Here is a 24,047-nt window from a genome sequence, read left to right on the forward strand (position 1 = left end):
GAGAGCTCAGCAGCCATGACAGGAGAAGCTGCCAGCCCTAGACTCAGCCAGGAAGGCCTTGTGGAGGACGATGGCCAAGTGCCCCAGATGTTCCTGGCTAGGGGTTGAGTTCTTCCTGGTCCTGGTACCAACTGTCTTGGCATAAAACCCTTGAGGTAACCTCAGTCTCAGCCAGTTTCCGGGAGGAGTTATGTGAGACAGTTCGAACAGAGTCAATCCTCAACCTCAGCAAGTGATGAAGGTAAATTGTTAATGTTTTAAGCCATAGTTTGCTTGTGGTTTGCCATCTCTGCTAACTTCTGAATTGACTTTCCTGAAAGGTGAACTCTCCCTTTATCTTAGCTGAGTAGCTATATTAATTCTACGTCAGTTCCAAAACCTACATGCCATCAGCCTGGGTGGTGTCACTTGAACATGTTGAATCTTGTTATTAATTTATCAAGCCTGGGTCTTGCTCTAACACTAAACCTAAGACTTGTTGCCCAGGGCTCCAGCATGTTCTGAGTGATGTTTTCTACACCCCAGGTGCTGAAATCTGAGAAAGCTATTTCCTTCTTAAAGTTAACAGAATGCTGTTACCATATCAGAGAGAGAGAGCAAGCAGGTGTATGTCATTAGGACTCTGGGGCTTCCCGTGTGCCACCTGACTACCTGAACAAGCCATTTGATTGCTAGTGGGTATAGAGATGGATCCTAAACCTATCACTGACATCTAAAGCTTTTGACTTCCTGTACCACTGCAAAGGCAGGGAGGGAGGATTTCAATCTGCCAAATAATGGCAAGAAGCTCTTCATGCCTTTCCCCTTCCCTGCACTCCAACAATCAAAGACAAAACAAGACACTTGCCAGGAACTGGGAGGGCGGGGTATAAATCATGCAGACTTCCGGAGAATTTGTGGTGGCTTCAGCCCTTGATTGCTGAGGAGGAGGGCCTAGAAGGGAGCTCTTCTGTTTTCAGTGTTTGTTAAGGAAGTCTCCTTTGATGGTCAGGCCCAAGAATTTGGTGTTGCGGTGAATAACTGCATTTCGAAGCATCCTGGAAGGCCGCTGTAATGATGCACTGCGTTGGAGATGATTATCAGGATGCTAGAAACATCACATGTAGTTTGGAGTGCTGCCCGCCACCAGGACCCTCTGGGGGGTTCACAGGAAGCAGCTTGACACAATAAATGTGGACAAGCGGAGAGAAAGTGGCCGGGTGGTAAGTCCTCCAGAAAGGCAATTAGCCTGGCGTTGCTCCTGCTGCCATGAATTAACCGGGAATTAATGGGTCTCTTGTTTCATTCACACCTGGGCTCACCCCTGGGCACTTTCCCTCACTGTGGAGTGAGTTCACACTAGTGCTTTCCAGGTGCTGAGCAAACCATTCACACTTGTCAAGAACATCGTTACCTCTGACTCGCTCGCTGAGGCACAGAAAGGAATGCTTCATCTCACATCTCTTTTCTTTCTTCCTTCTTTTCTTTTCTTTTTTTAACCACAGAACAATCAGGAATTATATTCATGTTACATTCATAGTGTTTTGGCTGTTTGTATTTGGCAACCTTGAAGAAAACATTTTCCTATCTCAGTGAGTCTAAAATTCTGAATGAAACTCAATATCTATCATAGCTCATCCCTATCAACTTAAAACATCTGTCTAAACCTAAAAACATCTTAACCCCTAAACAACTAAGCTTAATTGTGAAACTAATCTATTTGGTCTTCAACCCCATCAGAGACTTGAGAAGGAGTAAAATTAATTACCTGAGTAAACAGGAAGTGCAGGTTAACAGCTTCCAAAATTAAAAAAAAAATAACAGAGACAGTTTGCTGCTTAGAGAGTCACCCATAACTCTCTAAAATGTTGGAGCATCATATAGAAATATATAGGGATGACAGGACAAAATGTAGATTATTGAGTCAACTCCTCAACTTAAGGACTTAACTGTGCTCACAAGATTTTTTTAAGATTTATTTATTTGCTATGTACACAATGTTCTGCCTGCATGTGTGCCTGCACCCCAGAAAAGGACACTAGATCTCATTTTAGATGGTTATGAACCACCATGTGGCTGCTGGGAATTGAACTTAGGACCTCTGGAAAAGAGGACAGTGCTCTTAACCTCTGAGCCATCTCTCCAGCCCCACAAGGTTATTTTTAATTCATTGGTATAGAAATTTGTATATTGATGCAAAATAAGTTTAATTTTGACTCACTGATATAGAATTAAAATTTAAGATTATTCTTCATACACATATATATTTCTACACTAATATGAGGTGTTGTGCCCATACCACTTAAGTAGAAGACAAGGTTTACTTCCAATACTTTGAAAATCCTACTGCAGGCTGTTTTGGGTAAGTAAATTAGACAAGTTAATTGTCAATTGATAAAATCATGGTCATTTCAGTCGCTAGTATATTTATATCACAAGAATATGCTTCCTCCATGTAACAGATAGGTATGATTCTATAGGCAGATAAGGTAAAATAGTTAGATAAGATCTTTAAAAACCTCAGAGTCCTATGGAATATTTCATTTAAAGATGTTTACATTGTTTTAATGACGCTTTGACAGCAAGACAGGTTAACTCCTGACAACATTGAGCCTACTTCAAAGATGATAATGACCATCAATGAACCTCCTTATGGAGATAGCTTCAAATATGGCAAACCAGCCACTGGGGAAAATGTCCACATTTTGACCACTGACAGAATTCTGCCTAAAACTTGGCAAGCTTAGATGCAGGCAGAGTCAACAGCCAAACTCTGCCAAGGCAGGGAAAGCATGTCCTCAATAGTCCCTGCCTCACAAATATGTCTGTCAGATATACTGGGCCAGAAGGCTGAAGATGATGCTTCTCTCACATTTCTTGAGTGCAATTTCTTCTCTTGCCTCTGACATTGGAATATCCTTATATTTTTCTCTATAGAACTGGATCATAATGATTTTGTAGAAATACAGCTCTCTGGCAACTTCTGTGGAAAGCCCCATGCCTCTTCTTGGTCTTTATTCACCCTTTGATTCTTCCTCACGTGATGATGACATGGCCAGCACAAGGTCAGTGTCAGAATCAGGTAGGAGGAGTCACAGGGAACTGGACCCTGTTCTGAATGCATCACCTCCCTGACCCTACGAAATCTCTCAACAGATACTCCCCCCATGTTACAGAGAAGGAAATCAAGAATGAGATGGTTTAGGAGTCAAGCTCCAAGAGCTACAGAGGGACTCAGTTTGTGAACCACTTGCCATGCAAGCGTGAGGACCTGATTCTATCCCACATTCCCCTAACATAAGAAAGTGAGGCAAGGGGGCGGCACAGGCTTCTAATCCTAGGATCGCAAGGGCAGAGATGGGAGCTCCCTGTCCCGCCTGCCTAACTGAGCCTGTGAGTTCCAGGCAAGTGAGATAACTTGTCTCAAAAATCAAGATGGATGGCACACTGAGGCACACCACCAGGGGTTGACATCCTGCCGTGACATGCGCATGAACACACGTGCGCCTGCACATACAGTGAACCCACATACAGTCAAGCCCCAGATCTCACAAAGAACCCAAATAATGTACGGCCCCAAATATTTTACTCAGCACCATTTCTTTTCCCTGTTTTGGTGCAGCAGAAAGGAGAGAAACATTCTGCCTGACAGTGACAAGCTGAAGAAGGGAGGGACAGCACCTGTGGCTCTTATCTGATCAATCATAAGGCTAATGGTGGTGAAAAGGGAACCTTTGGACTTTGGAGAGAGGTGACAGTGCCCGCTTGCTGACACCTTCAGCCTGCGGTGATCACGAGGTACGGCATGGCAGAAGCTTCACGCCTGCCCGAGGCATTTATGAAACTAACTGTCACGGTCAGAGCCCTTCAGCTTGCCAGTCTGTGTGTTGTAGCCTGCCTCCCACTAGGTGCATCAGGAATGAAAAGGGAGACAGGAGTCCTGGACCAGCAAGTATAATAGATTCCTGTGAGGTTGGTGGTGGCTCCTCAGAGGTCTTCTTCCTGCTTCTGTGATGATTGTCAACTATAGGATGTCTCAAGTCCGCTAACCTTTACCAGCAGACTGTCATGTCACTGCAAATCCCAGGGTCAATATGATTTTGGTGAATACTGACTCCCCGGACCAATGTCTTTAGTGAATGCATCTGGACCTTTCTGCTTAAGGCTAGGTTCTATAGTCAGCTGGTCACTGGCAGACATATCAGATGATTGCCACTTGATTATGTCAGACTTGACCAACAGCCTATAGTCTTTAATCACCCTCATGTTCAATGGATAGCATGCGATCCACCTGCACCCAGAATATCAGTCTCGGATCCAGGCTTCCCCATTACTTACTTCAGTGCTGCAGGAGCATGCTGCTACCCTCTCCCCTTGTCTGCATGCCCCACCCCTGTCACTTCTGAGCCCTCAAGTTCATTAACTTAGTGAAACTAATGCATAGCTGTTGTACATTTCTTCAGCTCTCGAGGTGAAGTGCACACAGGCTCTGAGCAGGCACGGTAGACTGGATAAGCAGCAGCTGCCTAAGTGGATCCTCAGAGCCAGGAAGTTTTTCCCAGGTTAAAATATGAGACAAAGATGGCCATTTTGGTTTTTTTTTTTTACTTTTCTTTCCATAAATTCATAGTGTATATGTGTAAGCTATAAGTTCTCCCCTATTGAAAATGGTATCCTTAACTGTAAAAAAAAACCTTGTGTGAACCAAATTAACTGTCTATGAATCAACGTTAGCCTAAGATATGCCATTTTGTTTAGTACAATCTACTGAAGTATAAGCTTTGAGGTTAAAAAAAGTCAACTAGCAATTTTTTTTTTTTTTTTTTTTTTTTTAGTTTCTGAATAGACTAAAATCAACACTTACTGTCTTGGCACGCTTGGGTTAAGTATTGATTGATTTTTCTGCTTCAAATGTTCTTCTCTGGAAGCTTCCTTCACACGTAGAACCAAAGTGATTAAGATCAGGAGTTAAGTATGATCTGTCGCCCAGCCCCATGTTCCCTCTGTGTATACCCACACAGACAGACAGATATGTTGACATAGGAAACACTAAGCAAACAGAACTGATCATTAGTGGAATGGGTTCAGTGGCTTCTCCTCATTTTTATGCTCATAGAAGAGACACTACATCCTACTGTGTGAACACCTCCCAATCAAAATGAAAAGAGCAGTCTGCGGAACCCGTGGTGACAATGGTTGATTGGAAAAGCAACAGGTATAAGAGTCATAACAGCAGCAACAACGGTTAGGCCAAAAGGAGATGTGTTTAAAGATGTAGTAAGTGGTACAGGTTATGGTTTTTTTTAAAGCACTTTTGAAAGTGTTAGTTGTTCCTGCATTCCATCACTATTGCCAGGTGTCCACGTGACAAACTGAGCATATTGCATACCAAGAAATGTTCGCACAACTCACTGCTTGTCCCTAGAACACCATTAGCAAACACATTCCCTTTTATTCTGTGTCTTTAGACACAAAGAGGATTTGTGGTGTCTGCCTATTTTTACATGTCCTGTGATAAGCTACCCATGGAAATCTTCACTTAGGAAGCAATGCTCTCAGGTAGCAACCAACCAAAAGGGAAGATATTTTTCTCCACCCACATCAGGGCAGTGGTGTCCCTGTTGGCGAAAACTAACAACACTGACAACTGAAATGGAAATCTAAAACAGCTAAGGGAAGAGAAAACTGTTTTGTTTTGTTTTTTAAATGGCAAGAGCTGTCATAAATCTCTTACAGGTTTTGTCCACACAGCAAGCTTGCTTGTTTTGCTGTCTCACTGGCCCATCTGTGATGGAGTCTTCATTTCGTTCTTCTTGAGGCCATGGCCAGATGGCAGGGCAACTTGCCACACCCTTTTCTTCACGGCTCCTCATGCTGAGGCCCTTGTCCCTGGCTTCATGGTCATAAGATTTGAGGCAAGGTGTGTTTCCTTTCATGAAGGTCTCCAGAGCAAGGGAGTCACCTCTAGATTTAGGAACCAGAGGGATTCTTTTTCTAAAAGGAACCAGAAACCATCCAGAGATCATATATTCAGAATGCTCTCCAAAGCCAGTGAGCAAAGGATTCATATATTGCTTCTGCAAAGGTGTTGGTGTCATTGGCAAATTCAGTTTTATTGGCTAACGCTGGTGGCCCCCTCCCTGCCTTAAGAAACTTTGAGAGGGATGCATCAGTAAACCTGAGACCTCTGTGGACTCTTAGCCGCTCATCTCGACCTCTCTTCATTTCTCTTAAACTGTAACAGGAACTGAGCTGAAGCATTCTTGTTTCAATCCTGTTTTCACTTTTCCTTTATGATTTTCTGTTAATTACCAGCAAGAGCTCTAGAAAAATAATTCTTCAATTCCCCCCCCAATCCAATCAAAATGAAAGAATCACTACCACATGCATTTATGTCTAGTTGAAAATCCCAGTGTTAATTGTATTTGTTTGTTCCTCTAAATCCATCCTCTGTTCATCATAATGATTTAATCCTAAGCAAATCTGACCTTTGTCCTCCAGCTAAAATCACCTCTGTGGCTTATGACTGCCTGCGGTCTGCATCTAAAGTCATTATCACACAGTTCACAAGACTCTCATGCACGGGATGTCCGTCTACCCTCAGTCCATCACTGTTTCTTCAAACTCTATATTCTAATTGAGATTAGAATAAGTATTGTTAATTTTAGAAAAACATATACTATAATACACAGTGCTTCTTTACCTAAGATGACTCTTAAAACTTCTCTCTGTTGGACTTCATGTACTTGACCCCCAACAAGGATTGCAGATTGACTCCAGTTACCGTATGTGCATGTGGAGTTCATGAGTGTATGCCTGCGTATCCTCCTGGGTGGTGGGTGCACATGTATGCGGGTGTGTGCGGATTCCAGAGGGTGACATCACGTCTTCCTCCATCATTCTCACTTGACTGCAGAGCTCACCAATTTGGCCAATCTTGCTGGCCCACTTCCTCCTGGAACCTTATATTTTCATCTGACCCTTGGGATTCCTGGGACCTCCGTACCCCTCCCCAGGCATTTATACAGGTGCTGGTGTTCTCCGTTCTGTCTCCATACTTGCCCACAGAGTACCTTTGCCCAGTGATCTCTCTTATCCCAGAACTGAGTCCTAATACACCCTATAACACACTGTGTTAGGCTGGGTCTAGATGACCAGAAGAATATGGAGGCAGTGATGGAATAATCTAGAACTAGGGCATAAACACCATTTGCACTTTGCCCCTGTGTTCTTATGTATGATGCTCAGGAGAAACTGGCTTCTTTGTGACTGGGATCCTTTGTAGTCCTGTGTAGGGATCCACACATGAAGAAGAGAGGTCTCCTTCAACAGTCACCTCCAACTTGCCAGCAATGTGTGTGTCCCGTGTTAAAAACAAGATCCTCTGCTGGGCATGGTGGCACACACCTTTAATCCCAGCACTCAGGAGGCAGAAGCAGGCCGATCGCTGTGAGTTCGAGGCCAGCCTGGTCTACAAAGCGAGTCCAGGACAGCCAAGACTACACAGAGAAACCCTGTCTCAAAAAACCAACCCCCTCAAAACAAAACAAAACAAAATAAGATGCCCCACTCCTCATTAAATGTCAGCTGATACTACCCCCAGATGATGTCTTTGTCTGAGATACTTTGAGTAACCCTGAAGAAAAGCAATCTACCTGTACTCACATTGAACTCCTAGTCTCCCTGCAATTGTACATCTGCAGTTACTTCAAAGCATTGTTTAGCAGTGGACAAGTCACTAAATGGATGGAGTAGGTGGCACCCTCCTCCAAATGGCCTGCATGTCGTACACACTAACTCTACATGCTAGATGTCATTGTCCCCACTTTACAGAGGGACAATTATGGCCACTAGTAGGTTTTGAGCGATTTTTTCCCAAGGTCAAAACTTAACAAATATTAGAGCTAAAATTTATCAAGTATTAGAGCTACACATTTGTATGATTCAAACTTGGGTCTTTCCAAATGTAATTGGAAGATCAATGTCCAGCCAGGGGACTTCCCATGATAAGTTTATTTCTGTTATTCAAAAATAACTGGTTTTATCTGTGTCCTTTGCTGTAAGTAGCTAGGAGGTGTCTGGGAAAAACCCTAAGAGTCCAACATGTGACTAGAAAAAAAAATCTTTCCCATGCCAGTGAATTGGGCAATATGTTCTGGATCTCTCACAGGTACACCTCATTCACATCATGTCCCAGTCAGTATTCCTGTCAGTTTGCAACCGCCTGTAAATTGCTAGCAGCTCTTACCAGGTGAAGCCCTCCCATGCCACCTGGCAGGTGCAGCAATGCCTCATATTATCAATAATCCTTCAGATAATTCCCAGTCACTGAAACCACCTGACAGAATGACCTTAAGATCTGAGGCGAACCTTAAAGACACCATGAGTAACCTTGGAACAAGGTCATTGGCTTGGAGGGTCAGTCTACAAATGATGGATAAAATGCTGAGAGGGCGTGGCCATTACTATAATAAGTCTAACTGTGGGAGGAGTAGATACATGTAATAGGAAAAAAATGAGTGGGGAGCCCTAGGATTAGTTTTAAAGTATAATTCAAACAAAAAGAATTTGAACACATGTACCCTGCGATTTGGTTTTTAATAACCAAAAAACTTTGGTTATTAAAGGGAAATTGCTGTTCTTCATGGTGAACTGCATATGAGTCTTGATCAGGGAGACCCCCAAGATCTCCAAAGCTTCATGGGATATTGCCACCGATAGTGCTGTGTGCATAGCATGGTCTGTTTGATAAAGATTAATACCATATTGCTGCAATAAGGACCTGCTTGACACTTTTTACATAGACATTACTCTTAACTTCTAACTTATTAAGTGTACTTTCTGAAAAAAAAAAAGAAATTTATTGTTGTGTAAATACTCATAACTCTGGTACACTAACGCAAACAAATCCACACACAAATTTGACTTGTGGCTGACTGGACCTTTCACAGAGTTCGTGGAGCCTGGCTGGAGGTGAGGGCAGCCTCGGGTTCAGCAGCCAACAGCATGCTGAATCGCTTTGGTCATTCATTTATTCACCACACACTTTCTGTATTTAACAGATTTAATTAGCCTTCTATTCTCTGCTAGGCTCTGTTTTGGTCGATGATGAAATTGGCAGATGCCTTGTTGCCCTCGTGAGGCACACGAGCTGGTCCCAGGAGAACCAAAACTGAACACTGCAGTCAGAAACGAGTCAACACGTCGATAGATAAACCTGGATGTGGATAATTGCTGTGATAAATATAAGGCAAGAGAAATATTGATGGATAACTGTGTAGGTGGGTGAGTGTGCGGCACTGGTCGAGGGAGGGCCTCTGCTGGGGAAACATCAGAGCAGTGTGAAGCAGGAAGCTAAGGCAGGCTGAGACAAGGCACAGGGTGGCTAATAGATAACCGAGTAATAGAGCTGGGAAGAGTCAACTTCCTGCTCTACCTTGGTTATCTGTGACTAGTGACATCACTTGGTCCACAAAGGTTTCAGATCTTATGTCTAATCTTCAAAAGGTGGCTATAATTTAGTGAAGCCATGGAGGCTAGTGATAGCAATGGAGTCTCCTCCTTTGCGCTCTATAGAGGATGGAGCTTTCGCCCTGTGATAACTGCACTAGCGAATGAGTGAACCAAGATTCAGATCTCTGACCCTTTAGCATATAAGGGATCCTTGGGAGAAACATGGTTAGCATATGGAAACAGAAAGGCGGTGAGATGTAAGTTCTTCCTTAAAATTCTCCACTAAGTGGCTAAGTGTGTGACAAACAGTCTACCACTCTGGGTCAAGGGAAAAAGGAGATGCTCTCAGGCTTGAAAGGCTTAACTTCCTTCCTGTCCTACAGCCATGTCCTTTTGGGTTTTGTTTGTTTGTTTTGCAACCTACTCATTTTAAACAGCAGAGGTGCAGGGTGTGGTGGCCCACCCCTGTAATCTCAGAGCTCTGGGAGGCAGAGGCAGGCAGATCTCTGGGAGTTCAAGGCCAGCCTGGTTTGCAAAGTGAGTCCAGGGCAGCCAGGGCTACACAGAGAAACCCTGTCTGGGAAAAAAACCAAAACAAAAGCACCACCTGTTTCCCTATGAATTTAGAACTCTAAGGTGCCTAGGGGTGGGGGAGACCTAGCAGAGAGGGAGATGAGAGCGCGGGAGTGAATGCAAACAGAATGCACTGTGCGCGTGTAGGAAACTGTCAAAGAACGAGTGTAGGCAATAAAAAGACGAGGAAACAGAAGTTTAACTTAGTCAAGCATGGTGGCACAGATCTAGGGTCCCAAGGGAAGATCAGGAGTTCAAGGCAAGTCCTGGCTGCGTACTGACTAGGCAGCCTGGGCTGTCTGTGACACTATATCAGAAAGAAAACCAAAGCGTACTCTGTGTTAGCCTCTTTGACAAGGTTCTAGTGGCTCACTCGGCATGGACTATTAGCCAGAAACCTATAAAAGAAAATTCTATCAATGGACAATCTGTCTGTAACACCTGTATAAGACTATATTTGTCTGTCTGTCTATCTGTCTGTTCGTCTATCCATCCATCCACCCATCTAGATAGACAAATAAAAGTATGTAAATGTATATATGAATACATACACATAAATATATGCACTCACATGTATGCATGGATTCATATTGCATTATTATTATATTCAGTAGAATATGTTAAATTATATTATGGCATACAAGAAATGAACTGCAGAACCGGTTCTGAGTTTTCACTCAGATTCCAGAAGGAAAAGGATTTCTATCAATGTGTGGTCTCCACTCCTCCCCTCACCACAGACTAAACAGCCCACAGCCCAGCAGGATGAGCTCCCACACACCAGCAGCTCCCCTCAGAACTGCAGGACAGCAACATACGACCATCCTTACAGACCCCACGGAAACATATGACTGTCCTTACAGCAACACTTCCCGGAAAGACCAAGGAAGGCTTTGAAATAAAACAAACACATATTAGGCAAATGGGGCAGGGAAAGCATAATACATCCAGAAGAGAGACCCTGTTTGGCCATCCAGGAAGTGGCTCACCAGGCACACTGATCACAGAAGTGCACCCCAAATCCGTGTCACTTTGTGGACAACCCTAAATTGGACAGAGGCCATCAAAGTGGTAGGGGGCGATCTAATAGCTTCTCTCCAGATTGTTTAATATAACTTAATTAACACTTCCACTATGTGATCATTTTAAAGTAATTTCAGAAGTATTTTCATATTAAAATAAACCAAGGTGAAAAATACATTTTAATGGATTAAAAAGAAGAAGAAGAAACAACTAAATTAGTATAGGCTTCCAAGAACCCTTTGGTGCCTGAATCCTCAGATAATCTGTGCCATTCATGGAACACTTCTTTCATTCATATGCTCATCTTTCAAGTCAACTAACGTCGAAGTTCATGTCAGACCCAGTGCTACTGCTATGCCGGGCACTATCACCAGTCTTGCTGAGAGAAGAATGCGGACCCCAGCCACCTTCAGAGTTTCTGGTTTAGGACTTGCATTCCCTTTTCCAGACGATATCACAGATGGTGAAAACTACTCCTTGAATGAAAACTGTAACAAGAATTAGATTTCCAAGTATCTCCTGGTGTTATCAAAGCACAGGAGAAAAACAAACTGAACCATGTGCCCACAGGTGCAGCTAGAGGATGCTTTTATTTGGTCCTATACCCCTTTCCTTGCTTTGAGTATTTCAGGAAACAAAATTGAGTCTAGATTTTTTTTTTTTTTTTGGTCGTAACAGAATTATGAACCAGTTTTCTTCTCTGTTGTGGGAACAACACACCTTCTGAACTTTCTTTCTTCTGTAGACTCTGAAAGCACCGTGGTTCATTAAAAGCATCTCAGTGTTATATGGAGAAGCCCGCATTCTCTAGATGGGGCTTTCAGGAGCAGAAGCAGAACCTAATGGCGAAGATGTCAGAAGTGACTCAAGTGAACAATGGAAGTGGACCAGTGAGAGAGAAGCGTCAAAGCTGAAGCCCCTGCTCGCACCAAGAGCAGAGTGAGCCGAGTTCAGGGAGGCACGGTGATATCACAAGTCAGCAACAATCTCATCCCCACCCCTGTCACCACAACTGCTTCCAACAATATATCCTCGCGGCCCTTGGCCTGCACATAGAACAGCAGGAAAAGCCACTAAAATCTAGGCTGCTGACACAAAATTCAAGCAGCTGTCCTGGTTTCGTTTCTTTTGCTGTGATAAGACACCTGATCTGCTTGCGGCCAACTCCCTTCAACCCCCAGTACACACACAGCTAAAACCAAGCGTTTCTTTTTGCTCACGATTCCAAGTTAAAGTGTCTTACTGCAGAAGCCAGGGCAGCAGGAACTGGAAGCGTCTAGCCTCATCGCATATGGTCAGTAGACAGAAGCGAACGTTTGCGCGCTGATCCAGCCTGCTTTCTCTAATTCTCACACAATTCAGGGTCCAAATCCGAAGAATGGTCCTGCCCGCTTCTAGGTTGCATCTTTTCACATGAATTACAGCAATCAAGACTGAGCCCCACAGACATGCGCACTGGGTGACCTCGCCCAGGCAGTTCCTCGCAGAAACTCTCTTCCCAGGAGATTGTAGGCCGTGTCAAGTTGACAAGAACAACCACTGAGAAATACCTTTATTTTAAAAGTACTTGAGAAAGCACCAGCTTCACTGGGAATAATCACCATGACAGGAAAAGAGACGTGAAAATGTTAGGTGTTTGAGAGGACAGTTTAAATTCATGTTTGGATTGGTTGTCTATTGTGGTGTGAAGAGTCATTGTGAACTTAGTGGCTTCACACAGTCCCTACCTGTGCTGCTCCAGGGTCCAATATACAGCCGTTCCAACCACCAAACAAAAGCTAAGAGCAAGTGTGTCAGACAGACATTCATAGCTGAATAGCCTGATGGTGTGGACTCCTGTAGCAAAGAAAAGCTTGGACAGAGATTGTAAAAAGAACAACCAACCATAGGACACCACTGATGGGTTGACTGACCCCTAAGAAGACATAATCTACCAGATCTGAAGCCAATATAGCCCAACAAAGCAATTTATGGGACTGAATGAAGATGTTACTGGTGGCAGTAACAGTCATCATCGTGAACATGTCTCCGTTATAGCCGCAGGAGGGAAGACTAGAGTAAAGCTGCCTATATGAATAGAAACCTTGTGACAGGCACAATTATCCTCAGTCTGTATTGACAAAAAAAAAAAAATCCAATTAGACACAGGCCAGCAGCTCAGCCTTGGCTGCAAGCCCCGAGGTTCCTGTCACCAGGCAGAGAACTATTTAATCTGAAAATAATTATTGAATTTCAAACGCAGTTCTAGGCACCAGGAACATGACTAAGAATGAGCTGAACAAGATCCTTCCTTTCCTAAAGGCCACAGCCTGCAGTGTCAGGATGATTATAAATAAACCAATGTGCGCATCAAGTGATGACTGAATCTGATGAGGCCATGAGGGAACTACAGAGCATCATTGGCCCTGGAGGGGGCAAGCCAGCACGGCCAGAGGCGGATGTCTCCGCTGAGAGGTGCACAACGAGAGGGGTCTATCAAGAGGATTAGAGAAAGGAAGGTTTGATGCAGAGGCCACTTCCCCAGTGGTAACACAAGGAGAATCTGGGAGGCAAGAATACCACTCTTACCTATGCGAGGGCCACGGAGGAAGCTGTTATCCTGTGAGTCGCCTGCCAAAACTAACAATCACACCGCACAGAGCCTCACAGAAAGTGGTAGGAAGTTTGGGGTTTGTGTCAATATATAATTTGGAAGTTCTTAGGAAGCTCAAGCTGGTGTGCAAAAAGAAGCTGACTTACATTTTTAAACTTAGTATTTACGGGCATTTTCAAGTATGCCAGGTACACATGTATGTGTATGCATGTGTGAGTATATGTACATATATGTACATGTGTGTGTGTGTGTGTGTGTGTGTGTGTGTGTGTGTGTTCACATGGAGGAGTAGGGACCAGAGGACAACCTCAAGTGTCAGTCCTCATGTACCATCTGCCCTTGTATTTTTCATGAGACAGGGTCTCTCACTGGCCTGAAACACACCAGCTAGACTGGCCTGGCTGCTGAGTGAGCCCCCAGAGTTATGTCTATGTCTAAGACTCCAGCACTGAGCTTGCAAGCCCATCCCTGGGCCCGTAGGTCCTAGGGACTGAGTCAGGTCTTCATGAATGCAAGGCAAGCAACTTACTGTCAGAATGGCTTCCCCCTTTTCCTCACGTATGCTTTGTAAGCACTCAGGATGTCATAGGAATAGAGACAGCTATCTAGGGGGAAGTTTCCTGTCATAATCTGTGGGAAAGATGATATTGGCTTGGACAAGAATAAGTTAAGTTCAGACACATTTGGCATATAAGTTGGAAAGACCAACATGTCACATTAAATGCTGAAATAAATTTCTGGAAGTGTGTTAATGTTAGTCAGTGAGCAAGGCAGGCACCTTTAGTGACACAAATCCTTTATCAGTATTCCTTCAATGTGTCATTATCCTTCTATTTTTTTTTTAGCTGAAATGTTTTAGAGAAAAATGAATATGCCCTGAAGTATTATTTGCTTCCCATTTGAGCTGATCACTATAAATATGTATCCATCATCTCTCTTCTTGACCAATGACCCTCACTTGGGCATGATTGGGAATCATCTTCTTAACTGGGAGCATTCAGAGTAACTCTACCCTTCAAATGTGTGTATGTATACTCACCAGATATAATCCTGGAGGCTAAAATGACCCCCATTTTCACCTTTCCTGTTGAGCGAGCAAATCTCTTTCCACTCTTATTTCTTGACCATACTTGCTTGGGATTTTAAGGCGATATGAGCCCTTTGACCTCGGTTTACAACAAAGGTCAAAGATGGCCACATTGTGTCCCATCTTTGACTCTAGGTTCTTCTAAGGCTGTTTTAATTTCTAAATAGGTAGAACTAAAAGCAAACCCAAACGTCTACATTTGCCTTTAGCTATTACTAAAATTAATTTTGTGATAGGACCCAGGAAATGACTGACATATCCAAATGTATGTGCCACCCGCCCCATACCTCTCCATCCACCTCACACAGAAGTGGAAGAAAGAAAGCCTGAGTGGGTCTTGTATACAAACAGCTTGTATGCAAATGGTCTTGGTAGCCATCACCATATGACCTCACTGCAGTTGAAACAACCACAATGTCCTGCAGCCTGAAAGCAGAGCTTTAAAAACCAAATAAACCACATGCATACAAATAAAAGCAGACAGCTCACTGATATTAGCTAGGATAGCTTTTACAAGCAAAACTAAGGCAGGCAAAGAAAATATAGTACAAAGATCACATGTTCTGTCTAGAAACATAGCATGTATAGTCACAGCTGATGAGGCCTTGGTTTTGGAAAGCGACTGAAATAGGTGAAGGAACCAGGAATAAAACCTTAGCGAAGATTTGTGGTGGCTTCCCTAGCCCCACAAGAAGAAGAGAGATCAAATATAAGAATAAATATGGTTTTTAGTTGACAGAAATATTCTTCTAAATTCCAATAGGATAATAGCCACTGCGGATTATTAAATTCCTAGCACCTTCCTTGTACTAAGGAGGTTAATATCACCGCATGAACCCATCTAAGGCCCACGTTGTTTCAAACCTTATCTTAACAATGTCTCTCCCTTTACTGAGCATCACTAAGTGTTTAGTACATTATTAGGGCTGATGAGGCCTAGAAAACAAGGAACCTGTGACCTCAACCCTCATTTGTGAAGCACAGAGACATGCATACATGGATATTAGTGTTCTGTTCAGGTGGTTCTTTATTGCTCTTTAACTCAGCATTGTGTGCATTCACCCATGGATTCTACAGACTATTAAACAAGTGTTTGTTGTACATACTAGATTTCAGGCATTGTCATAGATGCTGAACAACAGTGGGCAACACAGTTTCTTCATCAGTGGGTGGTTAAAAAGAGAAAAAAAAAACAAAAAATGGAAAAAAAGCATAAGGGTTTGAAGAGATGGTTTAATTGTCAGGAACAATTAGTTAACTAATGCTCTTGCTGAGGAGCCACGTTCAGTTCCTAGAACCCATGTGTTGGCTTACAGCTGCCTATATCTCAAGCTCCATGTGGGTCTGATGCCCTCTTATGGTCTCTGTTGGCACTGCACACAAGTGAGGCACATAAACTTACACAGGCACACACATAGAGATAATAAAGAAACAAGCATACTACAATATAAATAAATATATATTTATAATAAGACAGAGTGACAAGATAAAGTAGCCAGTAGCGTAGGCCATGACATGGGACATTAGGAGCAGCCTTTTGGGGAAGGTGACATCTGAGCCAAAAGCTGACTGATGAAAAGTATACAGTCATTGAATTAGGTGAAGACGGTGGTGTGACGGCCTCGGCCTTCCAATCACACATCATTCAACAACATCTATAAAGGATTTTTATTACCAACTACGTTCTATTATACTGATGGCATAATAATATTCTTCAACATTTAGGTCACTTTGCTTCTTGAGTTTTATTAAGAATATCATACCTGTATGCAACTAAATATGACCATATCCACTCCCTAATTCTTCCTTCAAGCTTCCCTCAGATTCCTCCCAACACACCCCTTCATATCCTCTTCATATGTTCATAAATCCAGTTAGTGATGTCATGTGCATGGGTGTGGGCCATCCACTGGGGCCTGGGCAGATTCCCAGTGTCCATACTCCCAGAGAAGAGGGATTCTCCTTTGCCACACAGACAGCTCCTCCAGTCAGTGCAGTGCTCATGAGCCCCACCAACAGCCATGTTAAAGTCTTGAGCAGCTTGATCTTATCTTGATCTTGTGCAGGTAATACCTGCTCTGAGTTTATGAGCACAAGGACCATGCCATGCCAGAAGATAGCACATCTAAGAAGTCCCGTCCAGCTTCCAGCTCTTACATTACTTCCTCCTTCTCTTCTGTCATGTTTCCTGAGCCTTTATAGCATGTGCAGGTAAATACTCATAATATTAAAAAGTGTATATCCAGCCTTGTCATGGTACATGCCTATATGCCCAGTACTTGCATGGCTGAGGCAGGAAGACTACAAGTTCAATAACATATAAACATGCAGGCAAACACTTATACACATGTAATTAAAGTAAATAATTTATTTTTCTTTTTAATTCATTCACTTTAATGTTCTGATTGGAGCCCCCACCCTCCTTGCCTCCCGGTCCTACCTTTCCTCCCTCAGCTCCCTTCCACTAGTCCTCAGATAGGGGGAGCCCTCCTCCCTCTCATCTGACCTCATCCTGTCAAGTCTCATCTGGACTGTTTGCATCCTCTTCCTCTGTGGCCTGGTAAGGCCATCCCACCAAGGGGAAGTGATCAATGAGTTCCACCCCGAAGTTTGGCTGTGAGTCTCCACCACCGGGTGGAGTGTTTCAGAGGACCTCTATGGTAGGCTCCCATCCTGTTTTTTCTCTTCAACTGCTTCAGATGTCTATTCTATTTGTCCTTCTGAATGAGAATTAAGCATAGTTGTACCTCAAGACTCAGCTATACCACTCTTGGGCATATACCCAAAAGATGCTTCACCATACAAGGACATTTGCTCAGCTATGTTCATAGCAGCTTTATTCATAATAGCCAGAATCTGGGCACAACCTAGATGTCCCTCAACTGAAGACTGGATAAAGAAAATGTGGTACATTTACACAATGGAATACTACTCAGCTATTAAAAACAAGGAAATCTTCAAATTTTCAGGTAAATGGATGGAATTAGAAATGATCATCCTGAGTGAGGTAACCCAGACCTAGCAGGACATGCATGGTATGTACTCACATAGTAGCCACTTAATAAAGATAACCACACTACAATCCATAGACCTATAGAAACTAAATAACAAGGAGGACCCTAGGGAGAAGGGCAAGTAAATAAATATTTTTAAAAATAGAAAAATAAAGGGCAGAGAATATATAGCAGCTGTAGAATGCTTTCATGGTAGACATGAGGTTCTGTGTGTAATCCCTCATGGCGCGCGCGCGCGCACACACACACACACACACACACACACACACACACACACCTGAAAAAAATTAAACTGTTTTTAGTTCACAAACAAAAAACAAGTGGGTAGTTAAATTTGGCCCTGATTTTACACCAGCTCTCAGTGATCTACTTGCTTCAGCTCCCAAGGTGATGAGATTGCAGGTGTGCACCAGCTGGCCGGATGTTGCCAACCCACACATAAACTGGCTTGTCTTTGCTGACCTTGGGTGGAGTGGCATATCACTTCTGCGGCTGATCGAAAAATGAACTTACAGTCTGTTAGGGGCGTGAACACTGAAATTTCCACGGGCATTAAACACAAATGTCCATCTCGGTATCAAGCCAGATTTCGATTTCCTCTTGAAGAAATTGTTCTGGCAGAGAGGAGGGTCTCTGAAACTTCCAGGCAATACCTCAGGGGCAGCTCTGAAAGTAGTGTTAATGTCAAGTGGACACAGCTCAAAATAAGCAGCAGCAGGCTTCGTGAAATGGCCCTGTGTGTCCAGAGGAATGCCAGCGAATCCGAAGTGAGCAGCACATGTTGGTTGTGTGGAGCAATGACAGAGCCTGTTTCTGTCCATACCATCATACAAGCAATGCCCAGACACCGAAGTCTAACACATGCCTTATAAATATGTGTTACTCTGATTTCCAAGAAGTACAATGTTCATTTAAATTCATAAGATGATATAGGGCAGAGAGATAGCCAGAGAGTTTGGGGGGATAGATATTTATGACCAATGGAGACAGTTGTAATTCAGGACATTTTAATTAAATTCTGAGGCACATAACACAGTTATTCATTTTTATGAAAATGTTTTATATCCCCAAGAATATTTTAAAATTCAGTACCAATTTATACCTAAATTCTTTTTTTTTTTCTTCTGAAAGGACTTGGTCATTTTTAAAACTGCAGTAGCTTGCCTTTCCCACAGCCAGTATAAGTCCATGAGCATTTCTTCCTATGCAAGAGCTTTATATAATAACAGGCCTCGATATTAAAGCACATTCTTGCAGAAGTGGCTTGGTAAGCAAATATCAGTTGGTACGATTTCTAAAGAATATAGTATTTTTACCCAATTATATTCAGTTCTTATTACAGAGCAGGGACTGTCATATTTAACCATTTATAAATGTCCAACTTCTTGACGGTTTTACGATGACACAAATTTCTGTTTTAGTAAATATGGTCCTGACGGGAGGATTCTGTCCCTCAGAAAGCCTCCCTAGGAACAATGTCACATGGGAGATTTGTTGTTTTTCATTTGTATTATATGTTCATATCGCCTTTTAATTCAATACTTATAATTTTAACTTTTTCCTTGCGATAAGAGGATGTTCGGATGTGAATTTGTATATAAACATTTAAGTGATTTGGGAAATAAGCTCATATATATAGACACATATGTGTATAACAAACACCACAATGTTAAAGAATTAATGGATTAAATTCCCCATAAACAGACTAAAATAAAAAGCCTATATAATTATAGCCATACAAAAAGAATTTAACAAAATTTAAAACACTTAGCTCTAACAAAAGGAGTCAGGAAGTTAGAAGAAAAAAAAAAAAAACCTCAGGATTTACTCAGCCTAATAAAAGGCAGCTAAAACATCTGTAATGCTACACTTAATTAGAACACCTAGGACAGTGTCCCTGCCATGAGGAACATGGCAGGGATGTGTGTCCTCACTACTCATAGAACAGAGTTGGCACTTATCACCTGCTAGATACAAGCTGCATACAAATGATACAAGGCAGAATCAAAAGGAGGAAATGGGACTCATATCTACATGGCATATCTACACAGAAAACCCAACTACTAAGTTCTTAGTCAGAAGACAAAACACACAAAAAAAAACTTCAGAAAAATATGTATCCAATGCACTATAATTAAACTGAGAATTAACCAAACCAACAGAAATGACGAAACTTTATTCTTACCTCATTACATTTTGTTTGTAGTTATTTCGGTGTCTTACCAATAACCTTCCCAAACAACTGTGTTTTTATTCAGAAAGTTTTTAAGGATACATCTAATATTCCCTTCAAAGATTTAAGGAGAAATAATGTACTTCTTTGAGGGAAAACTAATACCCATTTCAACAGTACTATGTACCATGTTGTAAAATAGAAAAACATTGAAAACTCAAAAGAATTCTGTTTAAAAATGTATGTATGTATGTATATATGTGTTTGCCTTGGTGAATGTCTGTGAGCCATGTGAGTGCAGTGTCCACAGCATCCAGAGGAGACCATTGAATGTCCTAGAAGTGGAGTTACAGATGGCTCCTGGCTACCATTTTGGTGCTGGGTCCTGAACCAGGGTCCTTTAGAAGAGCAGCCAGTTTTCTTAACTGATAAGCCATCTCTCTAGCCCCATAATGAATAATTCTAATACAATTAATTCTTTGGTCATTAACCAACCAACCAAATACCATTATTGACAAAAGACCATGTCAAAAATGTTAATGGAACTCAGGGTGTGCAGTACTATGCAGAAGGAGCTTATAACATGAGCCCTGTTAACGCGTATTCACACGGGGCTGCAGAGATGGCTCAGTAAGTTGAGATCACTGCCTTCTCTTGCGCAAAAAGACCTGCGTTCTATTCCTAGCGCCCGCATGGTGGCTCACAGCTGCCTCTAACTCTAGCTCCAGAGACCAGGGACGCCTTCTTCTCACTTCTGTGGCCACCTCAACACACCTGGCATGCAGATATATTCACGTAAGTCAAAAATCAAAATAAGTCTTAGAAAGGAGCACATATACATACACATGAAGAGGCCAGAGGACTCCGCTTCACACATTACAACTTTTGACTGAGGAAAATGGTACAGGTTCCTCAAGGCATTTCTAGTCTTTCTAGTTTTCTGGGTAAAAATGTGCATCCTTGCTAAACAGTGGCAGCGAATGCTGCTTACAACTTTAGTAAGGTGCTGAGCGCAAAGAAACCCTCACATGTCCCCAAGCCGAGGGGTCCAGACTTTCTAGTAATCAAGAGCTCATTGATAATTTATGATGGGTTGCAATGATATGTTTTAGGATAGAGAGAAAACTGAGGTAGAATTCATTTTGATTTTCATACGACATGGTTGAACTAGACCCGAAAGAGTTTAAAATGTCAGGGACTGGGGATAGGGCAAGAAGTGGGGTCGCCCCATGAGTCTCTCCTTAATCCTCTCAACGAAAGGGGCAGCTTTCCTGTCTCAGAGGTGGTCTCTCTTCCTGACAACAGAGCCATTTCCACAATGTCATCTTCACAACAGTCCTTCTGATGAGCAATTTTCTGCTGATGAGTGGTCTCCGTGTTTACATTGATATTGCTTTCAATTCTCCTTAAAACTGCTAAACAGGAGGGTGGAGATGCTGCCAATCAACCTCAGCTGCTGCTGGTACTGATGCCTTTGATATGATTGGAGAGTCTTGCAATTGTGGACCAGAAATTTGTTTCCCAAGGGAAGTCGCCAGAAAGAAACATGCTTCTAATTGTTTAAAGCCTACTTTCTTTTTTGATTACGGTGCATCAGAGTTTCTCCAGTTTCTGTGATTTTAACCTTCCTCAGTTCTCTAGGTAAATAAAATGACGGCTTTGATACAAACTCAAAACTTCAAAGGAGGAATTTGTGTGCTCAGTGATACAGCCCTCATCAGAAAAAAAGAAAAAAAGAAAAAAGAAAGAAAGAAAAAAAAAAAATAACCCAGCATACAACTGAGATATAAATCAAACAAGCCCTTTAACTAGAGTGGAGAAAGCAGATTAGGGCTTACCTAACATTTTACTTTGGAGAACTCCCAAAAAGGAGGTATGGTGGGACTTTCCTGAATGACCCCTTTGATATACTGAAAGCTGACATGGATTTCAGTGATTCCCTTCTGCTCTTGTTGTTTCTTTAAATTTTAAATATATATTCTCTGTTTTTGCTGGTTGACCCCAAGAAATGACAGAATCTAGGGCCATGCGCAAGTCCAGATCCAAAATTATATAAGAAAGATGATACAGCTATGAGCTGGGTGTAGTTCAATTGGTAGAGTGTTTTTCTAGCATGCAAAGGGCAAAATGTTTGGTGCCCGACATCCCAGCCCTTAGGAGTCAGAAGGATTAAAAAACACTCAAGAACTTGTATAGCAAGTGCAAGGTAAGCCTGGGCTATGTGAGACCCAAGAAGGAAGGAAAGAAGGAAGGAAGGGAACGGAGGGAGAAGGAAGGAAGGACGGTGGGAAGAAGGAAGACAGGAAATACCACATAACCAAAGCAGTGGATTCTCTCACCATGCTAAAATTACATGACATAGTCACTGTTCTATGGCTGCGATGGAACACCCTCACCAAGGCAACTATGAAAGGAAGTGTTTACTTGAGGGCTTGCTTATTGTTTCAGAGGGTGGGTCCATGGTCATCATGGTGTGAAGTGTGGCAGCAGGCAGGCAGGCAGGCAGGCAGGCATGGCACTGGAGCAGGAGTTGAGAGCTCACTCTGATCCATAGGCAAAAAGCAAAGCTGGAAAGACAAGACCAGCCGATCAGAATGGAGCTCCCAGCCACTGCTCCAGAGCCGACCTGCCTACTTGCTCGCCTGCTTGTTGCCAGCATGGTCATCAACTCACCCTCGGAAACTGTAAGCCACTCCCCCCAATGTGTCCTCTTACAAATTGCCTTGGTTATGGTGCAATATACACTGCAATAGAGCAGTAACTGAGAAGGCCGCTCAAGTAGCTCTCTAGAGACTGCAAACTGAATGGAAGAAACAAACAAAAGGGAAGGAAAAATAAACCTTGGAGATAAAAGATAACAGCTATGCCTCTAGAAGCTGTGGCCCAGTTTCTTCCTCCATCTCTGCTGGCCAACTGGAGACCATCCTGCACAGCGACAGATACACAAAGAACTTCTCTTTTCTCGGGGTAGCACATCTCTTAAGAAAATTGAGAGTTTTTTTTTTAATATTTATTCATTTATGTATTACCAGGGAGACACATGCATGCACAAGCCACATATGTGGAGGTCAAAGGACACTGCAGGAGAATCCTTTGTTTCATTTTCCCACTTAGGTCCTAGGTATAAAATTCTGGTTATCCATCTTAGCCACGCGTGTCTTTACCTGATGGGCCAGCCATTCTACCCTGCCCAGATTGAATCATTTCTGGATAGACTGCATAGGTCAGGAGTGTAACATAGTTTTAGACATGTAAAGAAAGCACTACCACCCCCCAAACTATTTTTTTCTGCATTTTGTGGCAAGAACTGTATGCGAATAAGACCAAAGATGAAGAGGCGAGGCTAAGCCCCGGGGATCATGCCTAGCTGAAATGGGCCACACTGGACCCTTCAGATCATGTGGATAAATCAATCTCACTTTGCCTAAGGCTTTCTGAACTCAGATTATTTGGCTTTCTACTGACACTCCTGGCCATCACTATCCAAGGCCCCACGTCCTTGCATGCACGGTTTAAGAGAGGCTTTATCTGCCTGGCAGGTGCAGCTCAGCTATCCGTCCTCACAGTATGTCCTCAGCGATGTCCATTTGCAAAGCCCTGATGGCTGAGAGACACAAAACTGGACATGGACATAGTTGTTTTCGTCTTCTAGGATCTGGACATTTGTCAACAGTAATTATTTTGTGTAAATCATTAAAAATAATTGAATTGCTAGGGGGAAACTTATTACCACTGTGACACGAATCTCATACAAAAATGAGGTGACTCTGGCTCCATTAGGCTTAAGCTAAGATTAAAAACGACTTTAGCCCAGGACGTTTTCTTTTCTAGTTTTAAAAAGACCCAGTGGGGAGGAATAAAACCGCACGGTGATTATTGAGCATTTCAGGAGCATGAACCACAGGCTTGCTGGGATTTGAATGTTCTGTATTGAAAACTTATTAACACTTAAAGAGTAGACATAGAGATTGACAAGCAATTAAATCTAGGCTGCCTGATCATGCTATGGAAAAGTAGAGAATCCCAGAGACTTTTCTTTGTAGTTTACATTTTATATATTTTTCTGTTTTCCACCTGACCATTTATTCATGGTTATGATCCCATTACAGAGTTGTATAGAACAAGACATGTAAAGATCATGCGGCTAACAGA

This window comes from Acomys minous, assembly GCF_964271855.1.
Source record: "Acomys minous genome assembly, chromosome: 3".
In the NCBI taxonomy this organism is placed as follows: domain Eukaryota; kingdom Metazoa; phylum Chordata; class Mammalia; order Rodentia; family Muridae; genus Acomys; species Acomys minous.